This window comes from Salmo salar, chromosome ssa26 (genome assembly GCF_905237065.1).
Source record: "Salmo salar chromosome ssa26, Ssal_v3.1, whole genome shotgun sequence".
NCBI lineage: Eukaryota > Metazoa > Chordata > Actinopteri > Salmoniformes > Salmonidae > Salmo > Salmo salar.
This window is the reverse complement of record NC_059467.1, coordinates 26,929,401-26,949,510: the sequence shown is the minus strand read 5'-3', so window position 1 is coordinate 26,949,510 and position 20,110 is coordinate 26,929,401. Positions and strand designations below refer to the sequence as shown.

Sequence of the window (20,110 nt, the reverse complement as noted above, 5' to 3'; positions counted from 1 at the left end):
GCGTGATCTCCAGTAAGTACTCTTCATATCCAATAAGACAGACTAGTAATTATTAAATGTGATCCGTTCCAAGGCAACATGGACAGAGGTCTCATCATTTTTTTTCCATATCACGATCACAATGTATTTTTTTAGAAAAAACAATTTACCTAACCAGCTAATATCTCTCTCCCTCAGTATGCCATTCACATGCTATAATTTTTTCATGACACTGACTTTGCCATCAGGGGGCAGTTATATCACTGGCTGCAGCAGCCAAAACGTGTTAAACTTGATGACAAAACCCTCCTTTATGCGACAGTGTTGGGGTGCAGGGCGAGACTAGATTAGCATATGTATTAGGGGCCCTCCTGCTAGGCCGACGTGATTGGCTGACTACAACTTGGTCCTACTGAGTACATGGGGACAGGCAGCTGACACAACCCACCCACACACACTCACTTTGAGCCCCCCCTGCACTATTCAAATGCTAACATCCCTTGAGTTTCCCAGACACCCCCTCTCTTTAATCCCTCGGTGAATGACATCACTATAAAGCCCCCCCGCACATGCTCAGTGTGTGTCTGCACTCATATTCACTGCCTATTAATAATTCATAGGTGTGTTAAAGGAGCTCAAGTCCTAAGGAAGTTTCCTCGGGCATCTTACAGTGTCTAACTAAATAGTGTTTAAGCAAATCTGTAACCCTGTGGAATTGAATAATGACTGTTGAAGTGTGTTATACACATGGAAGTATAATTCAATAGGGGGAACAAGTGTGTGTGCCCTTAAAAAATCTAGCCCTCCGGTACTTGTTGGTTTTAGACATTTCGGATGGCCCAGCTGGATCTCTCCTTTCTGTACTTTTATGTAATTCAAAATCACTTTTCGACTCGAGAAGTTGATACTGAGAAGAAGCCAAGCCATCCTTTATTGAGCAATACACATAATACTTCTCTATATTCTGAGATTATAAAAGGCAGATTTCTACACTGAACAAAAATATTAACGCAATATGTAAAGTGTTGGTCCCATATTTCATGAGCTGAAATAAAGGATCCCAGAAATGTTCCATACACTCAAAAAGCTTATTTCTCTCAAATGTTGTGCACACATTTGTTTACATCCCTGATAGTGAGCATTTCTCATTTCCAAGATAATCCATCCACCTGACAGGAGTGGCATATCAAGAAGCTGATTAAACAGCATGATCATTACACAGGTGCACCTTGTGCTGGGGACAATAAATGGCACTCTAAAATGTGTAGTTTTGTCACACAACACAATGCCACAGATGTCTACATTTTTGAAGGAGCGTGCAATTGGCAAGCTGACTGCAGGAATGTCCACCAGAGCTGTTGCCAGAGAATTTAATGTTAATTTCTCTACCATGAGCCACCTCCAACGTCATTTTAGAAAATTTGTCAGTACATCCAATTGGCTTCACAATCGCAGACCATATGTATGGCGTTGTGTGGGCGAACGGTTTGCTGATGTCAATGTTGTGAACAGAGTGTCCCATGGTGGTGGGGTTATGGTATGGGCAGGCATAAGCTACGGACAACAAGCATTTTTTATCAATAGCAATTTGAATGCACAAAAATACTTTGACGAGATCCTGAGGCCCATTGCGAAGCCTGTTTTTATTTAAGGTATCTGTGTCCAACAGATGCATATCTGTATTCCCAGTCATGTGAAATTCATAGATTGGGGCCTAATGAATTTATTTCAATTGACTGATTTCTTCATATGAACTGTAACTCAGTAAAATCTTGGAAATTGTTGCATGTTGGGTTTATATTTTTGTTCAGAATACAGTATATATACATTCACTATGGGGTGTGCATGGTCCAAACATGCCTTGAGACCTCTCTGCAGTCCCTGACTCTGGATGTCAAAGCTCAAGTCATACAGAACTGAAATAAATGCTTCACATAAGGAAATCTGCCTTTAAATCCCAGGCAGAGTTCATGACTGGAGAAAAGCTTGTAGAATAAGCTAACTCTGCCCTCTCAGCACCCTGAGGCTCTCTCTATCTCCTCTGCTCCCCTCTGTGGAAACAGGAAGCCTTTCTTATAAAGGGGTTTAAGACGGCTGCACGGCAGAGGAGCAGATAGCGTTTTTACGAAAGCGATGATGCAGACTGACTCCCTCATTACCTCTTAGCCTGTCTGTCCATTTGATCTCAGCTCTGCTTCAGCTCTGCTGCTGAGGAGGCAGTCTGCCATGAAGAAAGGCTCACACTGCTTCTGTTGAAAGGAAATGGAGACAAATCATTTTCAACATTGGTCACAGCCAGAGGTAAGCTGTGGCCAGGCCATGTTGAGTCATATGATCTGGATACTCCTCTGTTTGACAGGGAAAAGCAATGATTGGCTGCCACTGGGGCGCTGCTTCCTCAATAGACTATACTGGAAAGAGTTCAGTCTTTTCATAAAGTTAGAGAAAACATGCTTTCAGTCCTACTCATCCTTTGGCATTTGGAATTGTCTCCCTTTGCCGTTAAGCAAGATTTTTATAGAGTGTGTGAGTTAGTTCAGTGAAAAAGAGCACATTACCCATGTCTCCTTTACGACTAGTCCTAGAAGGTCATTCTGTACATGTCACCCCTAGTTACAGTGTCCATACAGTACATCTCTCTGTGGAAGCTACAAACCCTGAAAGCACTACCAGCAGCTAGACTGGAAATGCCAGACGAGAATGACAGTCTTTTCTGTTCACCCCCAGATAATGTTACGAAAAAGCCTAACAAGACACAAGATAGTGTTTAGGGGCAGAGGATTCTTTCACGTTGCCACTAACTCTAACGGAATGCTACATTAATCTGTTCTTACACTGAACAAAAATATAAACGCAACATGTAAAGTGTTGGTCCCATGTTTCATGAGCTGAAATAAAAGATCCCATAAATGTCTCTCAAATTTTGTGCACAAATTTGTTTACATTCCTGTTAGTGAGCGTTTCTCCTTTGCCTACATTATCCATCCACCTGACAGGTGTGGAATATCAAGAAGCTGATTAAACAGCATTATCATTACACACCTTTAGCCGGGGACAATAAAAGGCCACTCTAAAATGAGCAGTTTTGTCACACAACACAATGCCACAGATATCTCAAGTTTTGAGGGGGGGGGGGGTGTAATTAGCATGCTGACTGCAGGAATGTCCACCAGAGCTGTTGCCAGAGAATTGAATGTTCATTTCTCTACCATAACCCCCTCCAATGTTGTTTTAGAGAATTTGGCAGTATATCCAACCGACCTCACAATTGCAGACCATGGCGTTGTGTGAGCGAGCGCTTTGCTAACGTCAACGTTGTGAACAGAGGGCCCCATGGTGGCAGTGGGGTTATGGAATGGGCAGGCGTAAACTATGGACAACGAACGCAATTGCATTTTATCGATGGCAATTTGAATGTACAGAGATACCATGATGAGATCCTGAGGCCCATTGTCGTGCCATTTACCTGCCGTCATCACCTCATGTTTCAGCATGATCATGCACGGCCCCATGTCGCAAGGATCTGTAAACAATTCCTGGAAGCTGAAAATGTCCCAGTTCTTCCATGGCCTGCATACTCACCAGACATGTCACCCATTGAGCGTGTTTGGGATGCTCTGGATTGACGTGTACCAAAGCGTGTTCCAGTTCCCGCAAATATCCAGAAACTTCGCACAGCCATTAAAGAGGAGTGGGACAACATTCCACAGGCCACAATCAACAGCCTGATCAACTGTATGCGAAGGAGATGTGCTGCATGAGGCAAATGGTGGTCACACCAGATACTGACTGGTTTTCAGATCCAAGACCCAACTTTTTTTTTTAAAGGTATCTGTGACCAACAGATGCATATCTGTATTCCCAGTCATGTAAAAATCCATAGATTACGGCCTCATTTATTTATTTAAATTGACTGATTTCCTTATATGATCTGTAGCTCAGTAAAATCATAGAAATTGTTGCGTGTTGCATTTATATTTTTGTTCAGTAAAATTAGTTACTTCTTCATTTTGCTTCATATTGTTGGCATACTCTCCCTCCCCTATTAGTGTGCATCGTTAGGGTCATTTTAACCTAATTTGCATATGACACACCCACACCATGTAACATGGACAACCATGACCCATGTTCCTATGTGTTATGTAGGCATGCCACCCTGATGCCACATTGAGGTAGGGAAAATTAGCTACTTTGGTATTTGGTTTCAATGATGTAGGAGTCACCCTTTATGCTGTGAAATAATACATATTAATTTTGGCTGTGTCCAGTATTCCTAATACATATTCCTGCAACTCTGTGGTCTACTGTATAGAACAAGTCCCCCCCTCACACACATGTTTGAGAGCTGTCCCCTTTTCCAGATGTGATGCATTGGGTGTGAAATGGCTGCATTCATTATTACATTTCTGAATAGTGTACATCGAATTCCATGAAATACATTCAATGAAAAAATGTGTATGATATCCTTGAATGTGAACAACAGTACATTTTGATAACTTTTATATAGACAGCCAACATAGTAAATAGACTACCATGACCCATGTTCCTATGCCACCCTTTGTCACGGATGTCGTAGGGATTTGACCAAAACGCAGCGGGAACGTGTATACTCATCTTCTTTATTATAAAAGAAGGAAAAACAAACATATCACATATACAAAAACAAAGCACGACACTAACAGTCCTGTCAAGTGCACAGTCACTAAACATGGAAGCAACTACCCACAAACCCCCATTACAAAACACCCCTATACATAGGACCAATCAGAGGCAACGAGGAACAGCTGCCTCCAATTGAAGGCCAATCAACAACCCTAAACATAGAAAATAGAAAGACTAGACTAGACCATAGAAATATACTAACATAGAACATAAACCAAAAACCCCGGAACACTCTAAACAAACTCCCCTCTATATAAACACATAGCCCAACAAACCCCGAAACACTCTAAACGAACACCCCCCTGCCACGTCCTGACCAAACTACAATAACAAATAACCCCTTACTGGTCAGGACGTGACACCCTTAGTGCTATAATGAAGTAGTGTCAGTAAGGTACATACTTTCGTGATGTGAAGTAGCAGACCATAATGAAAGTTTGATGAGAAATTATTGTTCTCACCTGGTCTTCAGAGAAATGCAATGCTCTGAGGATGCTGTTCCGATTAACTGACAATGGAAGAATAATGAGTAGAGGGCATGAAGCTCTGAGCTTTCTCTTAAGGTCACAGTCAAAATGACGACCTCTTCGTTTTTGTCCAGATGTAGGAAGCCCCCTAGGCATTTTAAAAGAAATCAGAACAACAATTTGCATTATTCTGTATGAGATTCCTCCACTGATACAGTACATTGAGACAGCAGCCAGGTGTGCTGTATGAAAAGAGGACCACTGGTTTTCACCACGATTGTCTCAGATATTTGTAAACAAATGGTTCTCTGCTCTCACAAAGGGGACTCCTGCCCACAGCTGTGTGTCTCCAGGTGTTTGGCTGCGCATCCCATTCTCACAGGAAAGTGTCTCTGCCGCCTGCTTCCTGTCTGTCTCACTAATCACCTGCATTTATGCTGCTGGAGTCAACATGGAGTGAACCCATCCATCTCAGTCCACTCAGTTATTCATGGCCAGTGACTGGTATAATATATAGGATTTTAAATCCCCATCCGTACAAGTGTCTTGGCTATTAGGGGTCCTGCCTTGTACAATATTCAGAGCTAACTACATAACAAGGAAAACCAGCCATAATTGATTTGATTGATTGATTGATTTGCACTTTTCGCACCAATGTATGTTCATCTCTAGGAGACAGAACGCGTCTCCTTCCTGAGCGGTATGATGGCTGCGTGGTCCCGTGGTGTTTATACTTGCGTACTATTGTTTGTACAGATGAACGTGGTACTTTCAGGTGTTAGGAAATTGCTCCCAAGGATGAGTCAGACTTGTGGAGGTCTACCATTTTTTTGTTGTTGAGGTCTTGGCTGATTTCATTTGATTTTCCAATGATGTCAAGCAAAGAGGGACTGAGTTTGAAGGTAGGCCTTGAAATACATCCACAGGTACACCTCCAATGGACTAAAATTATGTCAATTAGCCTATCAGAAGCTTCTAAAGCCATGACATCATTTTCTGGAATTTGCTAAGCTGTTTAATGGCACAGTCTACTTTGTGTATGTAAACTTCTGACCCACTGGAATTGTGATACAGTGAAATAATCTGTCTATAAACAATTGCTGGAAAAATTACTTGTGTCATGCACAAAGTAGATGTCCTAACCGACTTGCCAAAACTATAGTTTGTTAACAAGAAATTTGTGGAGTGGTTGAAAAATTGGTTTTAATGACTCCAACCTAAGTGTATGTAAACTTCCGACTTCAACTCTAAGACGCTTCTAGCCCCTTCTTATTAATAGTATCTGTTGCTTTTATACATGTCGTACTACTGGAAAGTCGTCTTAATTCTCACTCAAAAAACTCCTGTGGCTAATTTTTCAAATTGGCATGTTTTGTTTCTAAATGTCTGCGCAAGAGTGAAGGTTTGTGTTGTGAGATTGTACTTTCGCAGATATAACACACAGTGGCTTTTAAACACCCACAAATGCTTGTTAAACAAGTGTTAATTGATCACTTTTTTCATGGCTATTAGGGGCCCTACCTTGTACAGTATTCAGAGCTAACTACATAACAAGGAATACCAGCCATAACACTAACTTACATAGTGATTTCTTGGGCTAGTGTTTTGTGGTGAATTAGATAAGCTACTAATGTTCACAACATATTTTCAGTGTTTTTTCTTTAACATAGCTGTGGAGGGCTTCCTCACTGAGAAAACCTACTCGACAAATACTAAAAGAGCAAATTTTCCATGAGTTTTTTAGGAAATCATGATATGGACTCTCTTTGGCATGTACGTTTCTCGGTCATGGGTGGCATACACTGGGATATGGGGGAGGGGAGTGGGTGGGGTATTTGCATTGTCCTATTTCCCCCCCACATGATATCACCGACGAGACTCACACGAAGGTACAGACACATGCATACATTGTGATATTGTTGTATGGTGGTATTAAACATTTTGTATTGTAGATATGTATTGGTGTAATAATGTTATATGATGTACTTTTGTATCTTTTGTTGTATATGTAATGTAAGTGTTTTTATATAGTTTTGGACCCCAGGAAGAGGGATCCCTAATAAATAATACTGACCTGGCTGACACAGAAAGGAAGGGGCCAGTTCTTTCTGAACTGACCCTGACTCATTGTGACTTTGGCTGGTCCATGGATGAGACCAGTACTGTGTGTGAGTAGGCATGTGGACTAGGCCTACTGGCAGAGAAATAATGAATTCAGTGGCCCATGACAGTGGCTTTTAAACACACACAAATGCTTGTTAAACAAGTGTTAATTGATCACTTTTTCTTGGCTATTAGGGGCCCTGCCTTGTACAGTATTCAGAGCTAACTACATAACAAGGACAACCAGCCATAACACTAACTTACATAGTGATGTTTATGCCTAGTGTTTCGTGGTGCATTATATAGGCTACTAATGCTCACATCATATTTCCAGGGTTTTTTCTTTAATATAGCTCCTCACTGAGAAAACCTACTGGACAAATACTAAAAGAGCAAATTTTCCATGATTTTTTAAGGAAATCATGATATGGACTCTCTTTGGCATGAACGTTTCTCGGTCATGGGTGGCATACACTGGGAGATGGGGGAGGGGAGTGGGTGGGGTATATGCAAATAGAACATTAACATATACAGTGAGGGAAAAAAGTATTTGAACCCCTGCTGATTTTGTACGTTTGACCACTGACAAAGAAATTATCAGTCTATAATTTTAATGGTAGGTTTATTTGAACAATGAGAGACAGAATAACAACAACAAAAATCCAGAGAAACGCATGTCAAAAATGTTATAAATTGATTTGCATTTTAATGAGGGAAATAAGTATTTGACCCCCTCTCAATCAGAAAGATTTCTGGCTCCCAGGTGTCTTTTATACAGGTAACGAGCTGAGATTAGGAGCACACTCTTAAAGGGAGTGCTCCTAATCTCAGCTTGTTACCTGTATAAAAGACACCTGTTCACAGAAGCAATCAATCAATCAGATTCCAAACTCTCCACCATGGCCAAGACCAAAGAGCTCTCCAAGGATGTCAGGTACAAGATTGTTGACCTACACAAGGCTGGAATGGGCTACAAGAACATCGCCAAGCAGCTTGGTGAGAAGGTGACAACAGTTGGTGCGATTATTCGCAAATGGAAGAAACACAAAAGAACTGTCAATCTCCCTCGGCCTGGGGCTCCATGCAAGATCTCACCTCGTGGAGTTGCAATGATCATGAGAACGGTGAGGAATCAGCCCAGAACTACACGGGAGGATCTTGTCAATGATCTCAAGGCAGCTGGGACCATAGTCACCAAGAAAACAATTGGTAACACACTACGCCGTGAAGGACTGAAATCCTGCAGCGCCCGCAAAGTCCCCCTGCAAATCAAAGCAAATTTATTTATATAGCCCTTCGTACCTCAGCTGATATCTCAAAGTGCTGTTCCGAAACCCAGCCTAAAACCCCAAACAGCAAGCAATGCATGTGAAAGAAGCACGGTGGCTAGGAAAAACTCCCTAGGAAAAACTCCCTAGAAAGGCGAAAAACCTAGGAAGAAACCTAGAGAGGAACCATTCTATGAGGGGTGGCCAGTCCTCTTCTGGCTGTGCCGGGTGGATATTATAACAGAACATGGTCAAGATGTTAAAATGTTCATAAATGACCAGCATGGTCAAATAATAATAATCATAGTAGTTGTCGATGGTGCAACAAGCACGTCTGCTCAAGAAAGCACATATACATGCCCGTCTGAAGTTTGCCAATGAACATCTGAATGATTCAGAGGACAACTGGGTGAAAGTGTTGTGGTCAGATGAGACCAAAATGGAGCTCTTTGGCATCAACTCAACTCGCCGTGTTCGGAGGAGGAGGAATGCTGCGTATGACCCCAAGAACACCATCCCCACCGTCAAACATGGAGGTGGAAACATTATGCTTTGGGGTTGTTTTTCTGCTAAGGGGACAGGACAACTTCACCACATCAAAGGGACAATGGACGGGGCCATGTACCGTCAAATCTTGGGTGAGAACCTCCTTCCCTTAGCCAGGGCATTGAAAATGGGTCGTGGATGGGTATTCCAGCATGACAATGACCCAAAACACACGGCCAAGGCAACAAAGGAGTGGCTCAAGAAGAAGCACATTAAGGTCCTGGAGTGGCCTAGCCAGTCTCCAGACCTTAATCCCATAGAAAATCTGTGGAGGGGAGCTGAAGGTTCGAGTTGCCCAACGTCAGCCTCGAAACCTTAATGACTTGGAGAAGATCTGCAAAGAGGAGTGGGACAAAATCCCTCCTGAGATGTGTGCAAACCTGGTGGCCAACTACAAGAAACGTCTGACCTCTGTGATTGCCAAAAAGGGTTTTGCCACCAAGTACTAAGTCATGTTTTGCAGAGGGGTCAAATACTTATTTCCCTCATTAAAATGCAAATCATTTTATAACATTTTTGACATGCATTTTTCTGGATTTTTTGTTGTTATTCTGTCTTTCACTGTTCAAATAAACCTACCATTAAAATGATAGACTGATCATTTCTTTGTCAGTGGGCAAACGTACAAAATCAGCAGGGGATCAAATACTTTTTCCCCTCACTGTATCTAGACTTATAGTTGTACAGTAGCCAGGTTTTCATGACTGGATAGATAGCATGATGAATGCCGTGTTCTCTGTGCTCTCTGTTTGTCTCCTGTCTGATTGTGCCTAGTATTGTTGACATACCACTCCATTGTTTGGCTAGTCTAATTGTTCACATTCCTGGCCTAGTTTCCAGCCCAGGATTCTAGGCTATGGACGTGAAAGTAAACAGCAGATTAAGCAGTTAATTCCACGATTTTCTTGCCCAGGTACCCCCTCCCAGGCAAACCAGCGACCCAAGGACGCACATCATATGTTAGCAAAAAAATAAAAAATATCACGTCTTGCCTTATCATCAGGTGAATGACAATTGTCCCCCACAGTGAAATTGGGGAGGGGACTGTGGATCTGTCTCCGTCCATTTGTACGTTAGTCACACGATATCTCAGACAGCACTGGGCCGATTTTGACTAAACTTGGGTGAATGATGTGTCTTGCCATAGAGATCCGGAATTTACAAAATGACATTGATTGGCCAAAGGTGGGAGCTATAGTAATTAACTGAATTGTTAGTCACGCGCAATATCTCTATTGGCCCAAGGGGGGCACTGCATCATTTATCTGGGACGACTTGTTAACTGTTGCCTTGTTGCAAGAAGTAATCAACATTTTAAAATGAATATATTTGGTAAATCGTTTTTCATCATTTGTCTGCGCAAGAGTGAAGGTTTCATTGAGTTGTGAGATTGTACTTTTGCAGATATAACACACAGTGGCTTTTAAACACCCACAAATGCTTGTCAAACAAGTGTTAACTGAACACTTTTTTGGCTATTAGGGGCCCTGCATAATACAGTATTCAGAGCAAACAAGGAATACCAGCCATAACAGTAACTTACATAGTTATGTTTACGCCTAGGGTTTGTGGTGAATTAGATCAGCTACTAATGTTCACATCATATTTTCAGTGTTTTTTCTTTCACATAGGTGTGGGGGGCTTCCTCACTGAGAAAACCTACTGGACAAATACTAAAAGAGCAAATTTTCCATGATTTTTTTGAGGAAATCATGATATGGACTCTCTTTGGCATGAACGTTTCTCGGTCATGGGTGGCATACACTGGGATATGGGGGAGGGGAGTGGGTGGGGTATATGCAAATTGAACATTAACATATACAGTGAGGGAAAAAAGTATTTGATCCCCTGCTGATTTTGTACGTTTGACCACTGACAAAGAAATTATCAGTCTATAATTTTAATGGTAGGTTTATTTGAACAATGAGAGACAGAATAACAACAACAAAAATCCAGAGAAACGCATGTCAAAAATGTTATAAATTGATTTGCATTTTAATGAGGGAAATAAGTATTTGACCCCCTCTCAATCAGAAAGATTTCTGGCTCCCAGGTGTCTTTTATACAGGTAACGAGCTGAGATTAGGAGCACACTCTTAAAGGGAGTGCTCCTAATCTCAGTTTGTTACCTGTATAAAAGACACCTCTGTTCACAGAAGCAATCAATCAATCAGATTCCAAACTCTCCACCATGGCCAAGACCAAAGAGCTCTCCAAGGATGTCAGGTACAAGATTGTAGACCTACACAAGGCTGGAATGGGCTACAAGACCATCGCCAAGCAGCTTGGTGAGAAGGTGACAACAGTTGGTGCGATTATTCGCAAATGGAAGAAACACAAAAGAACTGTCAATCTCCCTCGGCCTGGGGCTCCCTGCAAGATCTCACCTCGTGGAGTTGCAATGATCATGAGAACGGTGAGGAATCAGCCCAGAACTACACGGGAGGATCTTGTCAATGATCTCAAGGCAGCTGGGACCATAGTCACCAAGAAAACAATTGGTAACACACTACGCCGTGAAGGACTGAAATCCTGCAGCGCCCGCAAAGTCCCCCTGCAAATCAAATCAAATGTATTTATATAGCCCTTCGTACATCAGCTGATATCTCAAAGTGCTGTTCCGAAACCCAGCCTAAAACCCCAAACAGCAAGCAATGCATGTGAAAGAAGCACGGTGGCTAGGAAAAACTCCATAGGAAAAACTCCCTAGAAAGGCGAAAAACCTAGGAAGAAACCTAGAGAGGAACCATTCTATGAGGGGTGGCCAGTCCTCTTCTGGCTGTGCCGGGTGGATATTATAACAGAACATGGTCAAGATGTTAAAATGTTCATAAATGACCAGCATGGTCAAATAATAATAATCATAGTAGTTGTCGAGGGTGCAACAAGCACGTCTGCTCAAGAAAGCACATATACATGCCCGTCTGAAGTTTGCCAATGAACATCTGAATGATTCAGAGGACAACTGGGTGAAAGTGTTGTGGTCAGATGAGACCAAAATGGAGCTCTTTGGCATCAACTCAACTCGCCGTGTTCGGAGGAGGAGGAATGCTGCGTATGACCCCAAGAACACCATCCCCACCGTCAAACATGGAGGTGGAAACATTATGCTTTGGGGTTGTTTTTCTGCTAAGGGGACAGGACAACTTCACCACATCAAAGGGACAATGGACGGGGCCATGTACCGTCAAATCTTGGGTGAGAACCTCCTTCCCTTAGCCAGGGCATTGAAAATGGGTCGTGGATGGGTATTCCAGCATGACAATGACCCAAAACACACGGCCAAGGCAACAAAGGAGTGGCTCAAGAAGAAGCACATTAAGGTCCTGGAGTGGCCTAGCCAGTCTCCAGACCTTAATCCCATAGAAAATCTGTGGAGGGAGCTGAAGGTTCGAGTTGCCCAACGTCAGCCTCGAAACCTTAATGACTTGGAGAAGATCTGCAAAGAGGAGTGGGACAAAATCCCTCCTGAGATGTGTGCAAACCTGGTGGCCAACTACAAGAAACGTCTGACCTCTGTGATTGCCAAAAAGGGTTTTGCCACCAAGTACTAAGTCATGTTTTGCAGAGGGGTCAAATACTTATTTCCCTCATTAAAATGCAAATCATTTTATAACATTTTTGACATGCGTTTTTCTGGATTTTTTTGTTGTTATTCTGTCTTTCACTGTTCAAATAAACCTACCATTAAAATGATAGACTGATCATTTCTTTGTCAGTGGGCAAACATACAAAATCAGCAGGGGATCAAATACTTTTTCCCTCACTGTATCTAGACTTATAGTTGTACAGTAGCCAGGTTTTCATGACTGGATAGATAGCATGATGAATGCCGTGTTCTCTGTGCTCTCTGTTTGTCTCCTGTCTGATTGTGCCTAGTATTGTTGACATACCACTCCATTGTTTGGCTAGTCTAATTGTTCACATTCCTGGCCTAGTTTCCAGCCCAGGATTCTAGGCTATGGACGTGAAAGTAAACAGCAGATTAAGCAGTTAATTCCACGATTTTCTTGCCCAGGTACCCCCTCCCAGGCAAACCAGCGACCCAAGGACACACATCATATGTTAGCAAAAAAAAATTAAAATATCACGTCTTGCCTTATCATCAGGTGAATGACAATTGTTCCCCACAGTGAAATTGGGGAGGGGACTGTGGATCTGTCTCCGTCCATTTGTAACGTTAGTCACACGATATCTGACAGCACTGGGCCGATTTTGACTAAACTTGGGTGAATGATGTGTCTTGCCATAGAGATCCGGAATTTACAAAATTACATTGATTGGCCAAAGGTGGGAGCTATAGTAATTAACTGAATTGTTAGTCACGCGCAATAGCTCTATTGGCCCAAGGGGGGCACTGCATCATTTATCTGGGACGACTTGTTAACTGTTGCCTTGTTGCAAGAAGTAATCAACATTTTAAAATGAATAGATTTGGTACATCGTTTTTCATCATTTGTCTGCGCAAGAGTGAAGGTTTCATTGAGTTGTGAGATTGTACTTTTGCAGATATAACACACAGTGGCTTTTAAACACCCACAAATGCTTGTCAAACAAGTGTTAATTGATCACTTTTTTGGCTATTAGGGGCCCTGCCTAATACAGTATTCAGAGCAAACAAGGAATACCAGCCATAACAGTAACTTACATAGTGATGTTTAGGCCTAGTGTTTTGTGGTGAATTAGATCAGCTACTAATGTTCACATCATATTTTCAGTGTTTTTTCTTTAACATAGCTGTGGGGGGCTTCCTCACTGAGAAAACCTACTGGACAAATACTAAAAGAGCAAATTTTCCATGATTTTTTTGAGGAAATCATAATATGGACTCTCTTTGGCATGAACGTTTTCGGTCATGGGTGGCATACACTGGGATATGGGGGAGGGGAGTGGGTGGGGTATATGCAAATTGAACATTAACATATACAGTGAGGGAAAAAAGTATTTGATCCCCTGCTGATTTTGTACGTTTGACCACTGACAAAGAAATTATCAGTCTATAATTTTAATGGTAGGTTTATTTGAACAATGAGAGACAGAATAACAACAACAAAAATCCAGAGAAACGCATGTCAAAAATGTTATAAATTGATTTGCATTTTAATGAGGGAAATAAGTATTTGACCCCCTCTCAATCAGAAAGATTTCTGGCTCCCAGGTGTCTTTTATACAGGTAACGAGCTGAGATTAGGAGCACACTCTTAAAGGGAGTGCTCCTAATCTCAGTTTGTTACCTGTATAAAAGACACCTGTTCACAGAAGCAATCAATCAATCAGATTCCAAACTCTCCACCATGGCCAAGACCAAAGAGCTCTCCAAGGATGTCAGGTACAAGATTGTAGACCTACACAAGGCTGGAATGGGCTACAAGACCATCGCCAAGCAGCTTGGTGAGAAGGTGACAACAGTTGGTGCGATTATTCGCAAATGGAAGAAACACAAAAGAACTGTCAATCTCCCTCGGCCTGGGGCTCCCTGCAAGATCTCACCTCGTGGAGTTGCAATGATCATGAGAACGGTGAGGAATCAGCCCAGAACTACACGGGAGGATCTTGTCAATGATCTCAAGGCAGCTGGGACCATAGTCACCAAGAAAACAATTGGTAACACACTACGCCGTGAAGGACTGAAATCCTGCAGCGCCCGCAAAGTCCCCCTGCAAATCAAATCAAATGTATTTATATAGCCCTTCGTACATCAGCTGATATCTCAAAGTGCTGTTCCGAAACCCAGCCTAGAACCCCAAACAGCAAGCAATGCATGTGAAAGAAGCACGGTGGCTAGGAAAAACTCCATAGGAAAAACTCCCTAGAAAGGCGAAAAACCTAGAGAGGAACCAGGCTATGAGGGGTGGCCAGTCCTCTTCTGGCTGTGCCGGGTGGATATTATAACAGAACATGGTCAAGATGTTAAAATGTTCATAAATGACCAGCATGGTCAAATAATAATAATCATAGTAGTTGTCGATGGTGCAACAAGCACGTCTGCTCAAGAAAGCACATATACATGCCCGTCTGAAGTTTGCCAATGAACATCTGAATGATTCAGAGGACAACTGGGTGAAAGTGTTGTGGTCAGATGAGACCAAAATGGAGCTCTTTGGCATCAACTCAACTCGCCGTGTTCGGAGGAGGAGGAATGCTGCGTATGACCCCAAGAACACCATCCCCACCGTCAAACATGGAGGTGGAAACATTATGCTTTGGGGTTGTTTTTCTGCTAAGGGGACAGGACAACTTCACCACATCAAAGGGACAATGGACGGGGCCATGTACCGTCAAATCTTGGGTGAGAACCTCCTTCCCTTAGCCAGGGCATTGAAAATGGGTCGTGGATGGGTATTCCAGCATGACAATGACCCAAAACACACGGCCAAGGCAACAAAGGAGTGGCTCAAGAAGAAGCACATTAAGGTCCTGGAGTGGCCTAGCCAGTCTCCAGACCTTAATCCCATAGAAAATCTGTGGAGGGAGCTGAAGGTTCGAGTTGCCCAACGTCAGCCTCGAAACCTTAATGACTTGGAGAAGATCTGCAAAGAGGAGTGGGACAAAATCCCTCCTGAGATGTGTGCAAACCTGGTGGCCAACTACAAGAAACGTCTGACCTCTGTGATTGCCAAAAATGGTTTTGCCACCAAGTACTAAGTCATGTTTTGCAGAGGGGTCAAATACTTATTTCCCTCATTAAAATGCAAATCATTTTATAACATTTTTGACATGCGTTTTTCTGGATTTTTTGGTTGTTATTCTGTCTTTCACTGTTCAAATAAACCTACCATTAAAATGATAGACTGATCATTTCTTTGCCAGTGGGCAAACGTACAAAATCAGCAGGGGATCAAATACTTTTTTCCCTCACTGTATCTAGACTTATAGTTGTACAGTAGCCAGGTTTTCATGACTGGATAGATAGCATGATGAATGCCGTGTTCTCTGTGCTCTCTGTTTGTCTCCTGTCTGATTGTGCCTAGTATTGTTGACATACCACTCCATTGTTTGGCTAGTCTAATTGTTCACATTCCTGGCCTAGTTTCCAGCCCAGGATTCTAGGCTATGGACGTGAAAGTAAACAGCAGATTAAGCAGTTAATTCCACGATTTTCTTGCCCAGGTACCCCCTCCCAGGCAAACCAGCGACCCAAGGACGCACATCATATGTTAGCAAAAAATTTAAAATATCACGTCTTGCCTTATCATCAGGTGAATGACAATTGTTCCCCACAGTGAAATTGGGGAGGGGACTGTGGATCTGTCTCCGTCCATTTGTACGTTAGTCACACGATATCTCAGACAGCACTGGGCCGATTTTGACTAAACTTGGGTGAATGATGTGTCTTGCCATAGAGATCCGGAATTTACAAAATTACATTGATTGGCCAAAGGTGGGAGCTATAGTAATTAACTGAATTGTTAGTCACGCGCAATATCTCTATTGGCCCAAGGGGGGCACTGCATCATTTATCTGGGACGACTTGTTAACTGTTGCCTTGTTGCAAGAAGTAATCAACATTTTAAAATGAATAGATTTGGTACATCGTTTTTCATCATTTGTCTGCGCAAGAGTGAAGGTTTCATTGAGTTGTGAGATTGTACTTTTGCAGATATAACACACAGTGGCTTTTAAACACCCACAAATGCTTGTCAAACAAGTGTTAATTGATCACTTTTTTGGCTATTAGGGGCCCTACCTAATACAGTATTAAGAGCAAACAAGGAATACCAGCCATAACAGTAACTTACATAGTGATGTTTAGGCCTAGTGTTTTGTGGTGAATTAGATCAGCTACTAATGTTCACATCATATTTTCAGTGTTTTTTCTTTCACATAGCTGTGGGGGGGCTTCCTCACTGAGAAAACCTACTGGACAAATACTAAAAGAGCAAATTTTCCATGATTTTTTGAGGAAATCATGATATGGACTCTCTTTGGCATGAACGTTTCTCAGTCATGGGTGGCACACACTGGGATATGGGGGAGGGGAGTGGGTGGGGTATATTCAAATTGAACATGAACATATACAGTGAGGGAAAAAAGTATTTGATCCCCTGCTGATTTTGTACGTTTGACCACTGACAAAGAAATTATCAGTCTATAATTTTAATGGTAGGTTTATTTGAACAATGAGAGACAGAATAACAACAACAAAAATCCAGAGAAACGCATGTCAAAAATGTTATAAATTGATTTGCATTTTAATGAGGGAAATAAGTATTTGACCCCCTCTCAATCAGAAAGATTTCTGGCTCCCAGGAGTCTTTTATACAGGTAACGAGCTGAGATTAGGAGCACACTCTTAAAGGGAGTGCTCCTAATCTCAGTTTGTTACCTGTATAAAAGACACCTGTTCACAGAAGCAATCAATCAATCAGATTCCAAACTCTCCACCATGGCCAAGACCAAAGAGCTCTCCAAGGATGTCAGGTACAAGATTGTAGACCTACACAAGGCTGGAATGGGCTACAAGACCATCGCCAAGCAGCTTGGTGAGAAGGTGACAACAGTTGGTGCGATTATTCGCAAATGGAAGAAACACAAAAGAACTGTCAATCTCCCTCGGCCTGGGGCTCCATGCAAGATCTCACGTCGTGGAGTTGCAATGATCATGAGAACGGTGAGGAATCAGCCCAGAACTACACGGGAGGATCTTGTCAATGATCTCAAGGCAGCTGGGACCATAGTCACAAAGAAAACAATTGGTAACACACTACGCCGTGAAGGACTGAAATCCTGCAGCGCCCGCAAAGTCCCCCTGCAAATCAAATCAAATTTATTTATATAGCCCTTCGTACATCAGCTGATATCTCAAAGTGCTGTTCCGAAACCCAGCCTAAAACACCAAACAGCAAGCAATGCATGTGAAAGAAGCACGGTGGCTAGGAAAAACTCCCTAGAAAGGTGAAAAACCTAGGAAGAAACCTAGAGAGGAACCAGGCTATGAGGGGTGGCCAGTCCTCTTCTGGCTTTGCCGGGTGGATATTATAACAGAACATGGTCAAGATGTTAAAATGTTCATAAATGACCAGCATGGTCAAATAATAATAATCATAGTAGTTGTCAAGGGTGCAACAAGCACGTCTGCTCAAGAAAGCACATATACATGCCCGTCTGAAGTTTGCCAATGAACATCTGAATGATTCAGAGGACAACTGGGTGAAAGTGTTGTGGTCAGATGAGACCAAAATGGAGCTCTTTGGCATCAACTCTACTCGCCGTGTTCAGAGGAAGAGGAATGCTGCGTATGACCCCAAGAACACCATCCCCACCGTCAAACATGGAGGTGGAAACATTATGCTTTGGGGTTGTTTTTCTGCTAAGGGGACAGGACAACTTCACCACATCAAAGGGACAATGGACGGGGCCATGTACCGTCAAATCTTGGCTGAGAACCTCCTTCCCTTAGCCAGGGCATTGAAAATGGGTCGTGGATGGGTATTCCAGCATGACAATGACCCAAAACACACGGCCAAGGCAACAAAGGAGTGGCTCAAGAAGAAGCACATTAAGGTCCTGGAGTGGCCTAGCCAGTCTCCAGACCTTAATCCCATAGAAAATCTGTGGAGGGAGCTGAAGGTTCGAGTTGCCCAACGGCAGCCTCGAAACCTTAATGACTTGGAGAAGATCTGCAAAGAGGAGTGGGACAAAATCCCTCCTGAGATGTTGCGGAAATGTTCACTGTTGTAAGTCGTCTATAAAAAATGTGCAAACCTGGTGGCCAACTACAAGAAACGTCTGACCTCTGTGATTGCCAAAAAGGGTTTTGCCACCAAGTACTAAGTCATGTTTTGCAGAGGGGTCAAATACTTATTTCCCTCATTAAAATGCGAATCATTTTATAACATATTTGACATGCGTTTTTCTGGATTTTTTTGTTGTTATTCTGTCTTTCACTGTTCAAATAAACCTACCATTAAAATGATAGACTGATCATTTCTTTGTCAGTGGGCAAACGTACAAAATCAGCAGGGGATCAAATACTTTTTTCCCTCACTGTATCTAGACTTATAGTTGTACAGTAGCCAGGTTTTCATGACTGGATAGATAGCATGATGAATGCCGTGTTCTCTGTGCTCTCTGTTTGTCTCCTGTCTGATTGTGCCTAGTATTGTTGACATACCACTCCATTGTTTGGCTAGTCTAATTGTTCACATTCCTGGCCTAGTTTCCAGCCCAGGATTCTAGGCTATGTACGTGAAAGTAAACAGCAGATTAAGCAGTTAATTCCACGATTTTCTTGCCCAGGTACCCCCTCCCAGGCAAACCAGCGACCCAAGGACGCACATCATATGTTAGCAAAAAAATAAAAAATATCACGTCTTGCCTTATCATCAGGTGAATGACAATTGTCCCCCACAGTGAAATTGGGGAGGGGACTGTGGATCTGTCTCCGTCCATTTGTAGCGTTAGTCACACGATATCTCAGACAGCACTGGGCCGATTTTGACTAAACTTGGGTGAATGATGTGTCTTGCCATAGAGATCCGGAATTTACAAAATGACATTGATTGGCCAAAGGTGGGAGCTATAGTAATTAACTGAATTGTTAGTCACGCGCAATATCTCTATTGGCCCAAGGGGGGCACTGCATCATTTATCTGGGACGACTTGTTAACTGTTGCCTTGTTGCAAGAAGTAATCAACATTTTAAAATGAATATATTTGGTAAATCGTTTTTCATCATTTGTCTGCGCAAGAGTGAAGGTTTCATTGAGTTGTGAGATTGTACTTTTGCAGATATAACACACAGTGGCTTTTAAACACCCACAAATGCTTGTCAAACAAGTGTTAATTGATCACTTTTTTGGCTATTAGGAGCCCTGCCTAATACAGTATTCAGAGCAAACAAGGAATACCAGCCATAACAGTAACTTACATAGTGATGTTTAGGCCTAGTGTTTTGTGGTGAATTAGATCAGCTACTAATGTTCACATCATATTTTCAGTGTTTTTTCTTTAACATAGCTGTGGGGGGGCTTCTTCACTGAGAAAACCTACTGGACAAATACTAAAAGAGCAAATTTTCCATGATTTTTTGAGGAAATCATGATATGGACTCTCTTTGGCATGAACGTTTCTCGGTCATGGGTG

The 20,110-nt window shown here is 42.3% G+C and overlaps 1 protein-coding gene, 5 non-coding genes and 1 pseudogene across 9 annotated transcripts in view; 1 reads left to right on the top strand and 6 right to left on the bottom strand.

The window, feature by feature from the left end:
* dennd5a (DENN/MADD domain containing 5A) overlaps positions 1-20,110 on the top strand; it is a 93,387-nt gene that overhangs the window by 6,212 nt on the left and 67,065 nt on the right. The gene's annotated exons all lie outside the window — the stretch shown is intronic.
* LOC123730852 (U7 small nuclear RNA) lies at positions 6,784-6,838 on the bottom strand. The gene has a single exon (XR_006762305.1). It is a non-coding gene; the product is annotated as a U7 small nuclear RNA (small nuclear RNA).
* LOC123730855 (uncharacterized) lies at positions 7,543-7,613 on the bottom strand (annotated as a pseudogene).
* Positions 10,662-10,716, bottom strand: LOC123730851 (U7 small nuclear RNA). The gene has a single exon (XR_006762304.1). It is a non-coding gene; the product is annotated as a U7 small nuclear RNA (small nuclear RNA).
* Positions 13,768-13,822, bottom strand: LOC123730850 (U7 small nuclear RNA). The gene has a single exon (XR_006762303.1). It is a non-coding gene; the product is annotated as a U7 small nuclear RNA (small nuclear RNA).
* LOC123730849 (U7 small nuclear RNA) lies at positions 16,860-16,914 on the bottom strand. Its single transcript, XR_006762302.1, has one exon. It is a non-coding gene; the product is annotated as a U7 small nuclear RNA (small nuclear RNA).
* LOC123730853 (U7 small nuclear RNA) lies at positions 19,991-20,045 on the bottom strand. The gene has a single exon (XR_006762306.1). It is a non-coding gene; the product is annotated as a U7 small nuclear RNA (small nuclear RNA).